This window comes from Schistocerca americana, chromosome 3, assembly GCF_021461395.2.
Source record: "Schistocerca americana isolate TAMUIC-IGC-003095 chromosome 3, iqSchAmer2.1, whole genome shotgun sequence".
In the NCBI taxonomy this organism is placed as follows: domain Eukaryota; kingdom Metazoa; phylum Arthropoda; class Insecta; order Orthoptera; family Acrididae; genus Schistocerca; species Schistocerca americana.
In genome coordinates, this window is record NC_060121.1 from 781632686 (window position 1) to 781652772 (window position 20087).

General features: G+C 40.5%; 1 protein-coding gene across 1 annotated transcript in view; it reads right to left on the minus strand.

Moving 5' to 3' along the window:
- The window catches only part of LOC124606401 (putative mediator of RNA polymerase II transcription subunit 12), a 509903-nt gene that overhangs the window by 477663 nt on the left and 12153 nt on the right, over window positions 1–20087 (minus strand). Inside the window, exon 2 of the mRNA XM_047138381.1 lies at window positions 12379–12440. The gene's annotated coding sequence lies outside the window, so the exon portion shown is untranslated. The remainder of the gene's footprint in view (window positions 1–12378; window positions 12441–20087) is intronic.

A 20087-nucleotide genomic window follows, 5' to 3' on the forward strand; every position in this document is an offset into this window, starting at 1 on the left:
GCACATCCCGACCGTGCCTGAAACTCACACACACTTTCTTTTATTTCTCTTTTAAATCTTCATACACGTGAGGGTATAACATTGCTTAATTATTTTCTGAAGTATAGCAATTCTATCAGTCCGATTAATTCAAGATCCCTGTCGTTGCTCGCTTTAATATTGTTAATTTGCCAATCCTCAGTTGCTAGTTCTGTTACATTAATGATTTTGAGGCGTGCAGCTGAATAAATGCAATTTATGTTTTGCCGTATGAGTTTCGCTACAACTTAGAGAAGCATCTTTAGTGGCACTATGTGTTAGTGTCTCTCTACGTTTGTGTTCTCTTCTCTGCCGGTGAAGCAGTTATTCTATCTGCAGAACTATGAAGACTTAACTTGCCAGCACAGCACACAACTGTGTACACACACGTTTCCACCATACCATTGTGCTCTTTAGTGAAGAAATGGAGAAAGATTAATTATTGACAGTTTAGGTGAGGACCGACATAATGGACAAAAATAGTGCAATTTTAGGACACAAACAGAGAAAAGCAGGAAACTTTTAAGGAAATACATTTGAAAAGCATAAAAGGTAGGTGAATGTCTCAGACATGAAATTAAACAGATTCTGCAGCAAATTAGCTAAAACGTTCGTAGGAAGAAGGCGGTACAAGTTTCTCAGGTTTACCAAAAGAAGTGCAGTAGGAAAACGATGAAAAATTTCCTGAATTTGCCAATTTCATTTAGAAGGCAAAATATGAAACGTCAGGCTAGATCATGTATTTAAATGAAGAACATAAAATTAATATATGAAAGCTTCCTGAATAACACTGTAAGAATTGTGAGTACGGAAAAAATGTCAAAGTAAAACCGCAGTGAGTGAAAATGATTTCTCAAACTTCAGGCGTGTCTGAGTTGCAAAGACTGATTATTATACGCAGGTACGGAATTTTACGAATTCCTTCATACACAGCCCAAAGCTGCCAGTAGTATTTATTAGGGCAATAGGGATAGCGCTGATACTTAAACTACCGGTTGTATGTGAAGAAACGTACATACGGAGCAAAGGTAGGGCTCTCGGGATGTCAAATGAGTTGCAACACAGACAAACAGAATAGCACAGCGGTCGTAGTTAGTGTTTAGTAAGAAAAGGAAAGAAAAGCTACCACGATGCATAAGAAGTATTGTTGTGCATGGGAATCGTTGCAAAAGTTCTTGCAGGAACATATAAGTACACTACTGGCCATTAAAATTGCTACACCAAGAAGAAATGCAGATGATAAACGGGTATTCATTGGACAAATATGTTATACTAGAACTGACATGTGATTACATTTTCACGCAATTTGGGTGAATAGATCCTGAGAAATCAATACCCAGAACAACCACCTCTGGCCGTAATAACGGCCTTGATACGCCTGGGCATTGAGTCAAACAGAGCTTGGATGGCGTGTACAGGTACAGCAGCCCATGCAGCTTCAACACGATACCACAGTTCATCAAGAGTAGTGACTGTCGTATTGTGACGAGTCAGTTGCTCGGCCACCATTGACCAGACGTTTTCAATTGGTGAGATATCTGGAGAATGTGCTGGCCAGGGCAGCAGTCGAACATTTTCTGTATCCAGAAAGGCCCGTACAGGACTTGCAACATGCGGTCGTGCAATATCCTGCTGAAATGTAGGGTTTCGCAGGGATCGAATGAAGGGTAGAGCCACGGGTCGTAACACATCTGGAATGTAACGTCGACTGTTCAAAATACCGTCAATGCGAACAAGAGGTGACCGAGACGTGTAACCAATGGCACCCCATACCATCACGCCGGATGATAGGCCAGTATGGCGATGACGAATACACGCTTCCAATGTGCGTTCACCGCGATGTTGCCAAACACGGATGCGACCATCATGATGCTGTAAACAGAACCTGGATTCATCCGAAAAAATGTTTTGTCATTCGTGCACCCAGGGTCGTCGTTGAGTACACCATCGCAGGCGCTCCTATCTGTGATGAAGCGACAATGGTAACCGGAGCCATGGTCTCCGAGCTGATAGTCCATGCTGCTGCAAACGTCGTCGAACTGTTCGTGCAGATGATTGTTGTCTTGCAAACGTCCCCATCTGTTGACTCAGAGATCGAGACGTGGCTGCACGATCCGTTACAGCCATGCGGATAAGATGCTTGTCATCTCGACTGCTAGTGATACGAGGCTGTTGGGATCCAGCACGGCGTTCCGTATTACCCTCCTGAACCCACCGATTCCGTATTCTGCTAAACGCGAGCAGCAATGTCGCGATACGATAAAGCGCAACTGCGATAGGCTAAAATCCGACCTTTATCAAAGTCGGAAACGTGATGGTACGCATTTCTCCTCCTTACACGAGGTATCACAACAACGTTTCACCAGGCACGCCGGTTAACAGCTGTTTGTGTATGAGAAATCGGTTGGAAACTTTCCTCATGTCAGCACGTTGTAGGTGCCGCCACCGGCGCCACCCTTGTGTGAATGCTCTGAAAAGCTAATCATTTGCATATCACAGCATTTTCTTCCTGTCGATTAAATTTCGCGTCTGTAGCACGTCATCTTCGTGGTGTAGCAATTTTAATGGCCAGTAGCGTACAATGCAGCACTTCAGTGGACCAATACATACCGAAAACATAAAGAGACAGCAGTAGTTGGATTGTTGTATCACGTCACTCAGTTAGTGGGGCAGAAGAATTGTACTGACCGAAATTAAAATATGTGGAGTAAACTCACCTGGCTGAGTATGCGGTTAGGACAGAAGACGGACGTAATTTCATCACAGGTGTACGCCGCGAAGCAGGAGACCAAAATTCGTTGAAGAAAACAGCCGCAACACGCTTGATAAATGACACCATCACAACAGGCAGACGAAATGAGCGGCCTTAGGAGATGACCAGGAACGATATGACTAGTCTAACGGGATTAGTCGGTCCATCAGGTTCTGTTTAGTCAACACCGGGAAAGGAACCTGAAGATAGCCAAGAAAATGTGCCAAGTCCGGGTAATAAATACGTATGAAATTTCCAAAGGAACTGTCCGTAATTTTGAACACTGAACTAATAAACTAAATCCGAATTTGGAAACCAGACGTATGGGTAGGCGATCGTCTAGACGCAGGTTGCACGGAGAACTGGAAAGAGCGCAGTAAAGAAAAAGTACGTAAAATCGTGCAGTTACGGGGACAAAAACTCATTTACATTTTAACAAAAACTAGATACATGGAAGAAAACAAAGGGACGATATAGAATGAAGTTATCGGAGACGCAAGTCGGAAATGAAGTATAAAATGAGTACTAAACATGCGGATAAATGTAAAAGTAGAAGGTAACATTTGTGTAGTGGGATGATAGTGATACTAACCGTATGAAGAAACTGGTACGGAACATGTGGCTGCATACGAAATTCACTTATGTATTGTTAAAAAAAGGCAGCCTAATTATTGTGGAATGAATGAATGCACAAAGAAACTTTAAGTCTCAAGTTGGCTAGACGAGAGTATAGTGGAATATAAATTCTTTTTAGAAAAGGCAATTGAAGGAAAACTATCTGACCATAATTTAACTGTTCGTGTGATACAAACAGATCTTCTTACTAGCTCGAATAGAAAATTAAAATCCATTTCAGGATGATTCTTTAGATTTATTCAGAAGAGAAAATAATTATAATGTTACCATTGTTTCCAGCATTAGGTTTTTTGGAAACACATTAATCTTGAGCAAAACAGCCAGAAACAGTTTTTTTGTTTTAAGTACAAGAGTGTGTCACGTGAGTAATCTATATTTATTATATCTGTACAGAGGGTTCATTTTGCTCTGAAGACGCTGTAGTTGAAAAGAAATTGTAAGATATTTTAGAAAAGTTAGCAGCGAGTCTACTAACAACAAAATGTGTTTAGAGAAATCTGTCGTTCTTTCAAGATAAATGCACTTGACAAAAAAGATCACTCAGTGAACATAACTTATAAACGAGTTGAACTGCAGAATGGAGATCGTATTAATGACGAGCAAAGTACACGACAAAAGAGGCAAATAATAATAACTGTTCATTTGAGAACCAGCAGAACTGAAAGATTATTTACTTAAATAAAGGTATAAGTTTCCATGGAAGCTGGGTTATTATAAGATATTGAGTGTGAATTTAGGACAAATACAAGATTACATTTTTACAGAGCCATCTTTGGGCACTTGGAAAAAGTAGAGGTGGTGGAGTAAAAACTGAAGACAATGTAATATTGGTGAACCGTTGAGTACAGGGGTCACATAAGAATGAAATAGTACAAAGTTTTCCGTACATCAAGCCTAAGTCCAAATAGGCCATGAACTGTAAAATATGTCTTGATTCGAAATGAAACTTTTCGAAATAAATCAGGAAAAAGGAGTCTCAGACATATAATTTGTGTTCTTCTGAGCGAATGAGATCCATGTGTTAGCTTGACATTCCGAAAGTAAAAATCGCAAGTAGAAAGAGAGAATACCCGATGATGAATACGACGCGTACACCAATGTGTAATGTATGATGCTGAATGATGGCGTTTGAAACTCCACATGGCGCGGATGTTACTTTCTTTATCAATCTGCTCTTAGTTGCGAAAGTGGACTGCAATCAGCAGTAAGCGTTACGGGAGGATGCCAAACATGCAGGGCTCGTGAGAATAAACAGGATCCTCCCTCCAGTGAAACGCTCACCATGGAAGGTATTCGTCCATGAAAAGAGAGTTGAAGCATTTCTAAATTGTAGGGTGAAAGCATCGGGTATCATACTTGTATGACAACGGACGTCCCCTAAGTACGTCAGCACTATAGACCCACAAGGATATATCGAGGTCAACGTGTCCAACCAAAGATAGTCAGCAGTGGAGAGCTACTTTTTGTCTGCGACCACTTGCCTTTTACGGACGATGAACGATTTCAGACTACTCGCCAATCATAAATTGTCTGCTGCCACTTTTCAGTATAAACCGAAACTCATTACAATCCATTGTTAGAAAGCGTAGGATCGGAAGATAGTTTACTGAGCATCAAAATGAGTTTATTGGAAATGGTTTCACATGAATATATTTCTGGAGCAGTTATTACAGATATTGGATACTGTATGACGTCAAAAGGGGATTCTACTAAAAACTTGGACGAGAAGCCTTAATTATAATTTAATGAAGTCCAAGGGAAGAAACCGCGTTAAGCCCAATGCCCATTTCAGCTGTTGGCGCCGTACGCTGTTAGTATCCACAAGGTGACCACCTTAAGGTATCGATGGGCTGCTCACCAGTTTGCACTGCGCACAGCATGGGGAGTAATCATCTGCGACCTTCTAAACTTGGAATGCATTACGAGTCACATAAAGACAGAGTGACTGCTAAATGACAATATTGGGGTGAGAATCCTTCTGACACGTGATAAGCAAGTAAACAGATCATGTTCATTTTAAATGAACATTTTAGGTTAGGCTGGCTTTACCGTGACTGTTATTGACATTAAATGAAATAAGTTTACTGTTACCAGTCACTGTTTCTGTATCTCCACGCTGCGTTTCAAAGGTTTAAAGCTCCATCATCAGGTGGATTTACATTTGTTAGTATGACATTTGTGTCTGTGTTGTGTGTGTCCACTGCCTTCAGTTGAGGGTAGTGCCACAAGTTCCTCCAAAAAACCGTAACGCACAAATATCATACTAACAAATGTAAATCCACCTCATGATGGTGGTTTAAACCTTTGAAACGTGTCGTGGAGATAAATAAACAGTGACTGGTAACAGTAAACTTGTTGTTTCATTTAAGACCATGTTCAGATTTAGACGCACCCAGAACTTCGCTGGGACCACTGTGAGCAGAGCTCCGAATGCGTTGACGACTGCTCACGAGTCTCACCAAACTCTTCAGGACACAGGAGGCAAGTTTAGAATATCTACGGCCATTGGAGGCTCTACTGACGCAAGAAAGCCGCTGACACATCGGTATTCCACACAGGCTAGTGGACAGAGGGAGGACAACATTTCCTGGGAGTGAGGTAAGGCTAGACATTTCTGCGCCCACGCCTTTCTATACAAAATATAGCTAAATGGACAACACTGAAGTTAGACATCCAATTGCTCCTGCATCTACATCTACATCTACATACATACTCATCAAGCCACCGTACGGTGGATGGTGGAGGGCACACTGTACCACTACTAGTCTTTTTCTTTCTTGTTCCACTCGCAAATAGAGCGAGGGGAAAACTACTGTCTATATGCCTCTAGTTTCTCTTATCCTACCTTTGTAGCCGGCCTGGGTGACCGAGCGATTGTACGTGCTACAGTCTGGAACCGCGCGACCGCTACGGTCGCAGGTTCGAATCCTGCCTCGGGCATGGATGTGTGTGATGTCCTTACGTTAGTTAGGTTTAAGTAGTTCTAAGTTCTAGGGGACTGATGACCTCAGAAGTTAAGTCGAATAGTGCTCAGGGCCATTTGAACCATTTGAACCTACCTTTGTCCTCCTTAATGCTAAATGTACGTTAGCGGCAAAATAATCGTTCTGTAATCAGCTTAAAATGTCGATTCAAAATAGCAGCGTCCCTCGAAAAGAACGTCGCCTTCCCTTCCTTCAAACTGACTGATGGGGAAAGTTACCAGATGTCCGGAAATTCCCGGACATGCCCTACATTTTAACCGTTTGTCCGGCGTCCGGGGGGAATTTTTGAAAAGTTTCTAATGTCCTACATTTTCAGAAACAAACAGTGATCGTTAGAAATGAACTGGCAGCTGTGAAAAAAGAAACGAATAATTGGTTATTAGCCGCAACTGCAAGTCACTATGGCAACACAGCTATAGTGATACAGCATATACATTCCATAGTAACAAAGAACGATGGATGTAGCTACACAGCATTTGAACTCTGGGTTAAAATGGACTTCAGCGTCGGCGGTGTCTGCGTGCTGTGCAGATGTTGGTAACGGTGCGATGAATGACGGGAAATCGAGACAACGAATCATAATACAGATGTGAAGAGCCAGTGACTTGATTTTCTCTCTCTTCCATTTGGAGTTTGGTTATCGAAGATTAAGATTGTGGAAAGTCAACAGTTAATTCACAGTGCTTTTTTTACAAGCCGAAATACCGAAACGAAAATGCAAATTCAGTGACGCATTTTCGTTAAAGTATGTCTTTCAAGGCAGGAAGAAACGGATACGAAGCACAATGCCTTATTTGTCCTCCAGGAACATATGTTTCTGTTGCAGACAAAGGTAAGGTTATCAAATAGTTTTTTTTAATCTTCCGTCTGACTTTGATCGGCATATTGCTATGGCGATTATTTAAAGAGTTTTAATTTATAATTGCCAATTTTGGTATATTAAGACGGAAACGTTTCTCTTGTAGGTGCAAAAGATTTGGAAGTACACCTGTGTTCCAAGAAACATAAAACATCTCAAAATTCTGCCGGTACTTCAGATATTAAACGTTTCTTTGCTCAGCCCACACACTCAGCATATCGTGTTAGCGCTGCAGAGGCAACGCTTGACTTTGACGTATTTATCACCACACATCATACAAATCCATGGACTGCACGCCGAAACTAAACGCTAAACTATACAGTGATTCTCAAATTGCGAAGAAAGTTTCGTGCGCAAGAACAAAGACCGAAGTGATTATTAACAAAGTCCTTGCACCACAATCTGTTGACATGGCGATACAGCTTTTAGAAGAAATTTCTTTTTTTGGGGTTAGTACCGACAGCAGTAATCATGGTTCCCAGAAAATATTCCCTATTTTAATACAATATTTTGATCTTAAAATGCTGGCGGTATGCAGACAAAGGTAATCGCAATTAAAACTACATCAAATGAAAGTGCAAAAACAATATCATCATATGTTCGAGACACTTTAGTAGGGGTAGGAATAGAAAAGAAATGTGTCGCAATTGGTACTGACAAAACGAACACAAATTTTGGTGGTATAAGTCGACCAAAGGGCAAAAATGTATTCACCAAACTTAAAAGTCCTATATGAATGAAAATTTAGTTGGAGTGTGTTACCCAGCACACATTCTTAACAATGCCATTCAGCATGGTTCGGATATTTAAAGTGTAGATTTAGAGTGTATTGTTTTCAAGCTGTAAACCTCCTTTTTTACATATACAGTAAGAACTGAGGATCTCAAGCATTATTGTGAGTTTGTAGAATGAGTTAAAAACAGCTTCTTAGTCACAGTAAAACCACGTGGTTATCTCTGTTACCTGCACTAGACAGAATAATTGAAATGTGTGAGGCTTTAAAATCTTACTTTTTGTCTATATCCAATGCTCCTAATGTTCTAAATATTTTCTTTGAAAACAGTTTGAGTAAGGCTTATTTATACACTTACATTCATTGATGTCTGTGTTCCACCATGGGATACAACAACTTGAAAGTGAACCAACATCCATTGTTGAGATGATCGCAATTTTAGATAATGTGTGTTGTCTTCTTAGGGATAGATTAGAGAGTAATTTCATGTCACTAAAGACGAAAAAGGTCTTGATAAGTGCTATGGAGGAGGGCCTTGATAAAAATGCTAACAATTTTGAGCAGGAGGCTGTTTCGTTGTATGGCGAATGTCTGCGCTATTTAGATAAATGGTGTGTGTCCTTTTCAGAACTCAGTTGTTTTAGGAGGTTAAATTTAAATGATAAAGTATGCATGGGTGATGTACAAAAGTGTGTGCAGTTCTTGAGTGATAAAGGCATTGTAATAGATGATGTCAACTGTCGTGATGAGATATGTAATGTGAACCAGTTTTTGCAGCATCATAGCTCTGAACTTGAGAAATTGTCCTGTAATGATTAGTGGGTTGGATATTTTAGTGATAGCAAGCATGAGGACTGCCATTCTGAACTATTGAAACTAATTCAGTATTTTTTAGCTATTCCTGCATATAATGCTGACGTTGAAAGAGTATTTTCACTAATAAGAGCACAGTGGACACATGAAAGGAACAGATTATCTGTTGATTGTCAAAGGTATTATTTTTGTAAAGTATCATTTTAAAAACTTCAGTTGTTTGGAATTTTTTGATTATATTTCAAACAAGCTAAATGCTTTGCACAGGAGTAGTTCTTCAGAAAAATATAACTGACTGCTGTTGATTATCATATTTAACAATGTATGTGTCAGACTTTAAAAAAAATTAATGTATGTGCCTGTGGGTATTATAAATACCATTTAAATTTGAAATTTACATAATTTTTTTCATTGAGCGATAATGTCCTACATTTCTGACAAATGTCCTACATTTTTTATCAATGTGTCCTACATTTCCATCAGATAATCTGGTGACCCTACTGAAGGGTATCGCATTCACTCGAACAGTACTCCAGATGGGCGCTGATGACCTCGCTGTTTAGCGCCCGTAAACCTCAAACACACACACAAACAGTACTCCAGAATGCATCACATTAGTGTCCTGTAAGCTGTCTCCATTATAGATGAACCACACTTTCCTGAAATTCTCCCAATAAACTGAGGTCGGACATTCGTCTCATCTACAACAATTCTCACATGCTCGTTCCATTTCATATCGCTTTGCAACGTTACGCTCAGACATTCAAACGACGAGACTGTGTCAAGCAGGCCACTACTAATGCTATATTCGAACACAACGATTTTGTTTTTCCTGTTCATCTGGATTAATTTACATTTTTGCACATTTAGAGTCAGCTGTCATCTGTCACACCAACTAGAAACATTCTCCAAGTCATCTTGTGTCCACCTACAGTCACCCAACGACAACAAACAACAGCAGACTGTTGCCCACCGTGTCTCCCAGATCATTTACGTATATATAAAATAACAGAAGTCCTATCACACTTTCCAAGGGCACTCCCGACGATAACCTTGTCTCTGATGAACATACTGGGTTCTGCTGATTAAGAAGTCTTCGAGCCATTTACACGCTGGGAACCTATTCCATATGCTCGGACCATTGTTAACAGTCTTCAGTAGGGCACCACCTAAAATGCGTTTTGGGAATACAGGGTGAGTCACCTAACGTTACCGCTGGATATATTTCGTAAACCACATCAAATACTGACGAACCGATTCCACAGACCGAACGTGAGGAGAGGGGCTAGTGTAATTGTTTAATACAAACCATACAAAAATGCAAGGAAGTATGTTTTTTTAACTCAAACCTACGTTTTCTTAAATAGAACCCCGTTAGTTTTGTTAGCACATCTCAACATATAAACAAATACGTAATTAGTGCCGTTTGTTGCATTGTAAAATGTTAATTACATCCGGAGATATTGTAACCTAAAGTTGACGCTTGAATACCACTCCTCCGCTGTTCGTTCGTGTGTATCGGAGAGCACCGAATTACGTAGGGATCCAAAGGGAACTGTGATGGACCTTAGGTACAGAAGAGATTGGAACAGCACTTTACGTCCACGTGCTAACACCTTTTTATTGGTCTTTTTCACTGACGCACATGTACATTACCATGAGGGGTGAGGTACACGTACACACGTGGTTTCCGTTTTCAATTGCAGAGTGGAATAGAGTGTGTCCCGACATGTCAGGCCAATAGATGTTCAATGTGGTGGCCATCATTTGCTGCACACAATTGCAATCTCTGGCGCAATGAATGTCGTACACGCCGCAGTACATCTGGTGTAATGTCGCCGCAGGCTGCCACAATACGTTGTTTCATATCCTCTGGGATTGTAGGCACATCACGGTACACATTCTCCTTTAACGTACCCCACAGAAAGAAGTCCAGAGGTGTAAGATCAGGAGAACGGGCTGGCCAATTTATGCGTCCTCCACATCCTATGAAACGCCCGTCGAACATCCTGCCAAGGGTCAGCCTAGTGTTAATTGCGGAATGTGCAGGTGCACCATCATGCTAATACCACATACGTCGACGCGTTTCCAGTGGGACATTTTCAAGCAACGTTGGCAGATCATTCTGTAGAAACGCGATGTATGTTGCAGTGCTCTCCGATACACACGATCGAACAGCGGAGGAGTGGTACTCAAGCGTCAACTTTAGGTTACAATATCTCCGGATGTAATTAACATTTTACAATGCAACAAACGGCACTGATTACGTATTTGTTTATATGTTCAGATGTGCTAACAAAACTAACGGGGTTCCATTTAAAAAAACGTAGGTTTGTGTTAAAAAACATACTTCCGTGCATTTTTGTATGGTTTGTATTAAACAATTAACTAGCCCCTCTCCTCACGTTCGGTCTGTGGAATCGGTTCGTCAGTATTTGATGTGGTTTACGAAATATATCCAGCGGTAACGTTAGGTGACTCACCCTGTATAGAACCGTTGAATCTGCCTGTTGCCCTTCATCCATAGTTCTCAGGATATCGCGTGAGGTAAGTGCAAGCTGAGTTTTACGCGACCGATGCTTTCTAAAACCGAGCTGAAGAGCTGAACTTTCCGACTCCAGACAATTCATTGTATTCGAACTGAGAATATGTTCAAGAATTCTACAGCAAACCGATGTCAAGGATATTGGTCCGGAATTTTCCGGGTCCGTTCTTTCATCCTTCTTATACACAGGAGTCACCTGTGATTTTCTCAGTCGCTTGGGACTTCGCAGCGGGCGAAAGATTCGCGATAAAAATAAGCTGAGATAAGGTCAGTGCCTTAGAGCACTCTTTATAAAACCGAACAGGGATTCCTTTCCAAACCCGTCCTCTTTTTTTTTTTTTTTACACCAGGGATGCATATTACTATGACCTCTATAGAGGAGTCTGTGCTATGGTCAAACTACGACACGTTTGTACGATTCTCCTGGGTGAACGATTTCTTTGGCGTGAAATTTAAGACTTCGGCGTTCGTTTTGTTATCTTCTACTGCCACACTAGACTGGTCAACGAGCGACTGGATAGGAGTCCAGAATTTTCTCGGGTTCTCGGCAAGAAGTATCCCTCGCGCGTCGATCTTTTTACAGACGCACGAATCTCTACTAATTTTTCCCGTCATTTGCGTGTTCCCTTTTGAACCTAGAGTGCAACAGTCTTCGCTTCCTCAGCATTTTCCGACATTCGTTGTTAAAGCACGATGGGTCTTTCCCATCCTTAATCCACTTACTCTTACTTTTTTTTACGCTTAATAAATTCCACAACTGTAGGGATACAAAGGTGGGTTAGCTGAATATTTTAACACTTTAAAATGTAATTAGGTAAAGGACGGTGAAAAAATTGAAGACCATATACTCAAAGAATTAAAATCAGAACGTATGTTTTGCTACAGAGGAACAGTGCAGGGAGAAAATTCAAATGTAGGTCAGTAACCAGCATAATTAAAAACAATTTTACAGCTTTAGACAGAACGGCAAGATTTATTTGAAAACCAAATGAACTACATTTCACGGAAACCATTCAGGTTCTAGTATCAAATACTCACACTCTGTTGAGGAGGTAGAAGACCGGCGAAGAGTCGCAGAAAATGATATATGACAGCAAATCCTGCAACAAGATTTTAGCAAGAACCAAATGCAGATGAAAATAAAACTGACGGCATTTTATGAAACAATAAAGAAACTGTACGACGAAAATATTTTAAATTAGAGTTTCTTGTGATCACAGACTAGTAGGATTCACAATAAAAGTCGATATAAATCGAATCACCAAACACGAAGTCATAATTGTGTACTACGAGAATTTATTTAACAGTAAGTATGTGAGCATATTAAATTAAGCAACACGTTCAGCATCTTGAAAAGTGGAGATTACACAGATATAGATGAGACAATTACTTCACAAAGGTACCAGGAAAAAACAAAACAATCTCAGGCAGCTAAGAAGAATTTAAGGAAAGAATTCCTAATAATTTATCGAATGCATATGATCTCATATGTTTAATTTTACAAAACTATTTAATATTTATGAAGTTTTCCGTCGGTACCTGGAGAAACACAAACATATTCAAAACTGAAACACATAATATTGATTTTTCACACTAACATTTATTTTATATTGGTTGTGAACCGGCTTTCGCCTTTTTCGGCCATTTTCAGACAATTGAAGAGAAAATAAATAATTCACACATCATCAGCTAGAGTTTGCAGCTGTACAAGGATTGCTTTTACGAAGATATATCACGTTTTACGACTATATATGTGTACGCAACACAAAATCATATTGAAACCCAGAAAGAAGCTATGAATAAATAAACCTTACATTATCTTATACTCAAATATTGAAGGTATAAGAATGTAAATGACAAAACGGTACACATGTGAGCACTGGCACAGACGACTATGTTGTATAGACAAAATAACTGGTGAACATGTATAGGTAACAAAAAAAGAAAAATAGGGTGGCGGGTGGGGTCCGGCGGCAGAGGATGCAATTATTTACAAATGTTCTCGAGACTATGTGAAAAGGTATAATGGAAAAAAATGCTAAAAATAAGAATGTCTCATTTCATCAGTGAAGAGGATAGAGAGAGAAAATAAGTCAGACTTGATAACGGTAGACAGAAGGTCGCTATAGACATCGGAAACTATAAACAAAGCACTTATACCACATTAACTGCCTGGACTGCACTTTATTCATCCACGTGGATAGATAGCTTATCCAGACATTCAAAGATTTCTCTACATGTTCTTCTAGTAGACGAGATGAATAAAACATTCTAAAGTCAATACTGAAAAATATGTCACGCCGGAAATATAAAATCAGCTGAGGTGTGTGTGTTGCCATTCGAGGTATGAAGAAAGGAAAGGCGACAGTAAATGGTGATAATCAAAGGGGGAACAAAACAATGCGAAACAGACTTGCAGATTTTGTTACACTATTTCTGCGGAGAAAAATAATTTCCTGAAACTGGAACAATGCTGTAATTTGTTAACTTCATGGAAATGGACACAGAAAGACAAAAAAAAAAAAAAAAAAAACACGGACCTATCAGTATATTCTTCAAAATGTATATATGCATACTGAAGCGACGAATGAAAATTTGTGCTAAGGCCAGGATCGAATCAAACATGTCTGAGACTTCAAAAGGTCTTGGGAGCCATATAGTTTCATTTGACTCTTCGCAACGTAAAAACCACTCACCATATTTTTTACCAACCACTTTTTAGCCATTGTGAGCAGCAATAACAGGAGGTCTTTTGTGAAACACGTATAATTATCCAATGTTAAAACAGACAGTAGAGTACAATCCATTCTATTATTCGACTTGCAGAAAGGTATTTTGTCTTTTAAGCGTTCACTGTGTTCGCTTACCAAGCACTACATTCCCCCATGGCTTTGTGTCCATTTACAGCATTCTTTCCCCCTTCTTCAGTTATACTCCTTAGCCAAAAGTAAATAGTAGAAAATAATAAGTCGGAAATAACCTGCGAAGCAAGTTGCTACTCGTACCGGTAACATTATTCCTTCACTAAATGTTACAGACATTAAACTGACAATAACAACGGTTGGTACTTACCAATGCGGTGACTGGCAGATGGGTATTTTTGAATCGAAGTTTTAAAGTAGTAGATAAAGTGCTACGAAACATTAGACTTAAATGGTGTCGCAGTATTAAGCTTATGACTGAAGGGGACATACCTAATGGAAGTGTGACGTTAATAGTGGAGGGTAAGAGAAGCAGAGGTAGACCAAAAAGTAGATAGTTGGAATTGGCGTTCGTTGCAATAAACAGGAAAGCATCGAGAAGTATCGTGTGATGTAGTAAAATGGATACTTAAAGGTAAAATACATCTTCAAAAGTGGACTAATAAAAAGGAGTGTACTTCCATTTCCGAGTAATTACACTTGTTTGTACTGCTGTGAACAGTTAAGAGCCGGCCGCGGTGACCGTGCGGTTCTAGGCGCTTCCATCCGGTCGCAGGTTCGAATCCTGCCACGGGCATGGATGTGTGTGATGTCCTTAGGATAGTGAGGTTTAAGTAGTTCTAAGTCTAGGGGATTGATGACCTCAGATGTTAAGTCCCACAGTGCTTCGAGCCATCTGAACCATTTTTTTGACAAATTAATGTCATGCGATAGAAATACGCACGTATACAGATGACGGGGGTACCGCGTACACAAGGTATAAAAGGGCAGTGCATTGGCGAAGCTGTCATTTGTACTCAGATGATTCGTATGAAAAGGTTTCCGAAGTGATTATGGCAGCACGACGGCAATTAGCAGAGTTAGAATGCGGAATGGAAGTTGGAGCCAGACGCATGGGAAATTCTGTTCCGGAAATAGCTAGGGAATTCAGTATTCTGCGATGGAAAGCATCAAGAGTCTACAGAGAATACTAAATTTCGGGCATTGTCTATCACCACTGACGACGCAGTGGCCAACGGCATCACTTAAGATCAACAGCAGCAGTGTTTCCGTAGAGCTGGCAGGGCTAATAGACAAGCAACACTGCCTAAAATAACCGCATAAATCAATGTGTAGGGCGTACGACGAACGTATCTGTTTGGACAGTGCGGCGAAATTTGGTGTTAATGGGCTATGGCAGCAGACAACCGACGCGAGCGCCTTTGCTGTTAGCACGACATCGGATGCAGCGTCTCTTCTTGGCTCGTGACCTCATCGGTTGGACTCTAGACAACTCGAAAACCGTGGACTAGTCAGATGGGTCCCGGCTTCAGTTGGTAAGGACTGATGGTCCACGAAGCCGTGGACACCAGTTGCCAACAAGACACTGTGCTAATTGGTCGTGGCTTCATAATTGTGTGGGATGTGTTTAAAGGAACGGACTGGGTCACTTGGATGTTCAGCTACCTGGAGACCATTTGCATCCATTCATGGACGTCATGTTCCCAAACATCGATGGAATATTTATGGATGACAATGCACAATGTTACCGGGTCACAATTATTCGCGAATGGTTTGAAGAACAGTCTGGGCAATTTGAGCGAATGGTTTAGCCATCCAGATCGTCCGAAATGAATCGAATAGTACATTCATGGGACGTAATGGACAGGTCAGTTGGTGCACAAAATCCTGCACCGGCAACACTTTCGCATTTATGGACGGCTGTAGAGGCAGCATGGCTCAATATTTCTGCAGGGGACTTCCAACGATTTGTTGAGTCCATGCCAAGTAGAGTTTCTGCACTGCACCGGGCAACACGTCGTCCGACTCTATATTACGAGGTATCCTACGACATCTATCACGTCATGTGTTTTTTTTCTGCCTTAAGCGAACTGCACACTAAAAAAAGTCATTCACCGAAAGTGATTTACGATTTTAGCATCACCAGACGCTATTAACATTACGAGTAAATAACATTAATTTCAATATTATATACTTAAAACAGTTTTCCTTGTAAACGCTTTCATTAGCAACCACCTGTAACACAGTGTAACAGAAATGAAAGTAAAGTGTAACACTGTTAACAAAACGGGAACACACACAAAACCGTTCATAAGCTGCAAATTGCTTATAGCTTCAGATCAGAGAAGCAAAGCGTGCCTGGGAAACTTTCGCAATGACCGAAAAGTAGGACTCAGAATCTGCGAAAAAATTAAGCAAGTGTATGTTTGCAGTGTAAATACAATTTCAACTTCAGATGACATGAAACAGAAACGGTCTTCATGGGAATGTGAAGCAAGGAACAAAAATTGCCAACAGTAATGTCTAGATTCTAGAATATACCATTCTTAAGCTATAAAAATCAAAGGAACCAAAAGTGTAATCCACTCGTAACGATTTCAACGTAACTGCTGATGTTACTTTGTCAATAAAACCGAAAAGTGCCTGATGAATGACCTTCTCAGTTTTCAGACAGCTTAAGACAGAGGAACCAAAGTAACAAGAAGAGGTTATCATTGGTGAGCGTGGGACGGAACTTCTATGCAGTACCTCGCAGTTGGCACAAGTTACTCGTAGTTTATTTCCCGGTTGTTTGACACTAACGACGCCTCTACGCTATCACAAAGTTCATATGAGAATTATCGAAGTGTAATTTTAAAACAGACTGTTATGTTAAATATTGGGGTACTTGCGGCCGAAAAAAAAAATGGTTCAAATGGCTCTGAGCACTATGGGACTTAACTTCTGAGGTCATCAGTCCCCTAGAACTTAGAACTACTTAAGCGCAACTAACCTAAGGACATCACACACATCAATGCCCGAGGCAGGATTGGAACCTACGACCGTAGCATTTGCGCGGTTCCGGACTATAGCGCTTAGAACCGCTCGGCCACCCCGGCCGGCACTTGCGACCGAATCTGACTCAGTGGACAATGCTGATAATTGTTTCAATTCATCTTTCAAATATTGGAAAAGTTTAATAATGCTTTCAATATACGTCCTGCGCAGATAAACTTGTCTCCCGATGGAATTGCTCATCGAGTCTTGCGTAAGTAGCAACTTGGGGGTCATGTAAACAGGGCAAAATCAGCTGGAAATGGCGCCGTGACACTTTACTCTTGACACCGTCATGGAATAACTTCAAAAATTTGAACACTCATGAGCCAACGAATTGAAATGAAATTAGGTTGATGACATAAAGTCAACATTTCGAGATTAAACCTAAATCATTTCTGCATAAGTACTCCCATTCTGAAATCGCCCCTACACAACCAACGAACGCCAAATGCATGTCATAGAAGATACACGGAAGGTAGACGGAAAGTAAGCTTTTTGTCTTATCACTTCAGCTTTGTTTTTATTTTCAGGTTAGACAATGTTCTGAAAGGTCAAGGGTGCTGCAAATATACGTCCCATTGCGCTATGTAATTTGGTAACCAAACCTTGTACTACTGTGCAGAACAGTCACTACTCAATGATAGCGTCAATACGAACACTGTTATATTTGTGTAGGATTTTAATGAGGATCAAGAGTAATTTTAAACCTCGAAAGTCACAAATAAATTTCTATTTCTCCATAAAATTTACTCTCAATGACTAAAGCAAAAAATTATCCTCATTATACAGAAATAAAAAATACCTTCACAGTAGTAATATCATTCTCAGCAAGCTCACAATCTTATTTACAGTACCTTTTAATCAATTTCGTCACTCCAAACGATGTTGCGTTACTCTATTAAATGTGATTTTGCTTTACTTAAGAATATTTTCCTACCTTATTTAGTTAGTTGATGACAAAGCCCATTATTCTTGCATGGTGCTAACTTTCCACGCACATAAACAAACGGTTCTGCATTTGCGCTGTCGAACGAACCAGAGGGTAATGAGATGAGATCCACCTATCGGCAGTTGCTGAAGCTCATAGGCTACAGAGATAGAAGCAACATCGTGCAATAAAGTAGAACGCCGCCTTTCAACTTTCGTAAAACTTAAGCTTAAGCTGACAAGACAGTGCGCAAGTAGAGTGTTTCCACATGTATGATGACTTATTCGAGTGGTAATTGGGGGATGCACGTTTTTTAAGAAATTCATGCCTGTGGAAACCCGGCTTTACTCTGATAACTCAAGATCTCGGTGGGGAGTGTCCGCCACCCCACAGTATCGTCATCGGGGTCTCGCTACAATGCAGCATGTGATCTCACTAAGTGACACAATTATACCACAGTTTGAAAATTTGTAATCTGACCCGGAGCAACTCGCTTCGTCTTGTTACTAACGAAAAAGTGCAGATAACGCTCACCAGTCATACCTTAACCTGCGAGGCAAAAACGCAGAGTTCATCACTTCTTTACCGCCATCATCTAAGTAGCAGCCGGATTATCTTTCTTTGCCCATCGCCCAACTGTACTCTTATCAACTGCAGCATCGCCATACACTGCACACCAACGTTTATAGATGTTCACCTCGGTTTCTTTTTCTGCACACAAGAATTCAATAACAGCACGCTGCCTGTAACGTGAGTCGTATGTAGAAGCCATTTTGGAGCTGTATTTCGACTCTGCCAGAACGGTTCAAAACTTCGCCGGCCGAAGTGGCCGTGCGGTTAAAGGCGCTGCAGTCTGGAACCGCAAGACCGCTACGGTCGCAGGTTCGAATCCTGCCTCGGGCATGGATGTTTGTAATGTCCTTAGGTTAGTTAGGTTTAATTAGTTCTAAGTTCTAGGGGACTAATGACCTCAGCAGTTGAGTCCCATAGTGCTCAGAGCCATTTTTTTGGTTCAAAACTTCACCGGCGCACGGGACAAACATGGAATGTGAAGCACCAACAAGAAAGTTTGTTTATAAATTAATGGCCTTTAAAAAAATGTGGGGCATTACTTATTGAACGGCCCTCATATATGCCTTCCTGTCAAACCTATGATGTATACTTTTAGTGACAGGTGAAGAATCACGTTGGCCCTCTACAGAAGTGCCCTATTCTCATCGCACAGTAAACGTAAATCACAAATAGAAGCAATGCAATTAATAAAATAGATAGCTGGGTCCGTAATCAACTGCAGGCTCAAGCTTGCGACAAACTGCTTTGACATACTTGTTTTTCCGCGAAACTATCGCCAGATCACTGGGTGTTTAGCTACGTTAACGAGGTTCCCTCCTCTAATGACATTCACACACACTATTAATATGACTGTAGGATGCGCGCCTTCAAACGTGGCTGGTGGTGCCTTGAATTTTTGTGCTTTGCATGTTTTATGCTAGACATAGCCCTGGGGATTACGCTGGTTCTCTTGAAGCATAAAAGTAAAAAGCAAAGCGAAAACTGAAATACTAGGGTTCATACTTTTCACTTTGAATTACTGTTAATTATATAAGGTCATATAAGGTTATTGGTGATAAAATGTATTTTTTAAAAGATCTGGAATGCTTATTTCTTTGGTAAATGATTTCATTGTACTTCTTGATGCCATAAAAATTATTGACGTCACATACTTCTGCGACAACAAAAGAAAAAAAAGTCATAAGATTGGATTTGGACACAGATCTCGAAAATCTGAAACTGTTGTCTCAGTCACTATGCTACTGACTTGCTTGGAATAACGCCATCCGCACAAATTAATGAAGTAATTTTCTCGGAAATTATCGAGTGACACAGTAAGTGTCAAATTTCCACCATTCTTCACACCGCGAAATTTCGACTGCGCCAGAGAGCGACCTATGGGAGTTCGCCTTGTAAGAAATACATGTAGTTTCAGCAAATCCACAGCAGCATATGGAAACGGAGTACTTGGAATATTTCTGCATCAGAAACGTAGCTGAGCCAATTCCCATGACTCCGAATGTCTGTCT